Source organism: Prionailurus bengalensis, chromosome E1 (assembly GCF_016509475.1).
Source record: "Prionailurus bengalensis isolate Pbe53 chromosome E1, Fcat_Pben_1.1_paternal_pri, whole genome shotgun sequence".
Classification (NCBI taxonomy): Eukaryota; Metazoa; Chordata; class Mammalia; order Carnivora; family Felidae; genus Prionailurus; species Prionailurus bengalensis.
Genome location: NC_057347.1, coordinates 2,884,959 through 2,887,005, shown reverse-complemented (window position 1 = coordinate 2,887,005; position 2,047 = coordinate 2,884,959). Strand labels below are relative to the sequence as shown.

General features: G+C 47.0%; 1 pseudogene; it reads left to right on the top strand.

The window, feature by feature from the left end:
* Window positions 1–452: 452 nt before the first annotated feature.
* LOC122484705 lies at window positions 453–955 on the top strand (annotated as a pseudogene).
* The last annotated feature ends 1,092 nt before the right edge of the window (window positions 956–2,047 follow it).

Here is a 2,047-nt window from a genome sequence, read left to right as displayed (position 1 = left end):
GGTTTCGGTTGGGGTCACGATCTCGTGGTTTGTGGGTTCGAGCCCTGCATGGGGCTCTGTGCTGACCGTGTGGAGCCTGCTTGGGATTCTCTCTCTATCTCTCCCTCTCTGCCTCTCCCCTGCTGGCTCTCTCAAATTCCCACACACTGGCTGCATCCCAAGGAAGTGGCTTTCTACGTCTGGAATAGGTTGAAGAGAAAGGCCACGTTTCCTCAGGGTCCCTGTACCTTAGCGAGCTCTGCAGAGTTCCAAACCCTGCCTGGTCTTATCTGTGGCGTCACGCTTTCTACCCAGATTTATATATTGTGCGCCTCAGCTGATCACGTGAATGGATGAGACTAGTAGTTGGGAAAGCTGTATGAGTGTCACACGCTGTCTCCTAATGATGTGGCTTGAAACAGATCTGGGTGGTATTGATCCGACTGACCAACTGACCTCTAATACCACGAAACTAGTTCCTGAGATAACCGGATGTGTGGCAGACATTCTGTGCCCACGGGGACAGCTGAGGTCGACACAGATTGGCAGTAACCTGTCCCGAAGCACAGAGTGAGAAGTTTCTTGGGGCTACGTGGGTAGGGAATCGGTTGGTTGGGATCTGGAGGGACTATCAATGGACACCCAGAAAGACTGTCAACCCCCAAAGCAGCAGCCGGTGATACATACCCGCAGAGAACGTCACAGAGAAAACTGAGGTAAAATCCGGGGATCCGATCAGATGCAGAGAATGTGGATACAGAATAATGTACAAGAAAAGGACTAAAAGATTGGTTTTTTTTGAGGCTCGATGAAATATAAAATTCAGAGGATTATCTTGGTTTGTATTTGGATCTGCTGTTAATGTTGCATAACTTTCGATTAGTGTGTTTATCTTTACGAATACGACTACATACACGTGATTTCATTTTATTTTACTTTTTACATGGTTTCATTTTAAAATGAAAAAAAAAAAAAAAGATTGACAGAGGGGTGCCTGGGTGGCTCAGTCAGTTAACCATCCGACTTCGGCTCAGGTCATGATCAAACAGTTCATAAGTTCAAGCCCCGCGAGGCTCTGTGCTGATGCCTGGAGCTTGCCTTGGATTCTGTGTCCCCCTCTCTCTCTGTTCCTCCCTCTCTCACACTCTGTTTCTCTCTCTCTCAAAAATAAACATTACAAAATTAAAAAAATAAAAATCTTTTAAAAAAAGATTAACAGGGGCGCCTGGGTGGCGCAGTCGGTTAAGCGTCCGACTTCAGCCAGGTCACGATCTCGCGGTCCTTGAGTTCGAGCCCCGCGTCAGGCTCTGGGCTGATGGCTCAGAGCCTGGAGCCTGTTTCCGATTCTGTGTCTCCCTCTCTCTCTGCCCCTCCCCCGTTCATGCTCTGTCTCTCTCTGTCCCAAAAATAAATAAATGTTAAAAAAGATTAACAGAGAACGATAGAACATAAAGATGGAAAGAACCAGGGTCTTCGGTGGTTTTGTGGAGTTACTGAATTTACCGACCCTGGAGTCCTCGGCCACCTTCCTGTTTATGTGTCTTTGGCTGATTTGCTTATAAGATCAAGGGCTATTAACAATTTGTCATACACTTGGCCGATATTTTTTTCCCTCTCTGCAATTCGTCTTTTAATGTAGCTTATTGGGTGGTTTTCTATCTTGGAATTTTCTAGCATTATATTGTCAAGTCTTGTCATCTGTTTCCTTTATGGTATCTGACTTTTGGTCTTACTTTAAAAAGTCTTCACTGGGGGTGCCTGGGAGGTGCACTCGGTTGAGCATCAGATTCTTGATCTTGGCTGGGGTCATGATCTTACAGTTCATGAGTTCAAGCCCTGCTTGAACTCAGTGCTGATGGTGTGGAGCCTGCTTGGGATTCTCTCTCTCTCCCTCTCTCTCTGCCCCTCCCCTGCTCGTTTTCTCACTCTCTATCAAAATAAATGAATAAACTGAAAAAAAAATGGACGTGAGCTGGATTTGGCCCATGGGCCATACCTCGCTGGCCCCTAATGTACATCCTGTGGGTGCTCCCCCACGGCCCCTGCCCTCTCCCCCATTGTGTTAGCG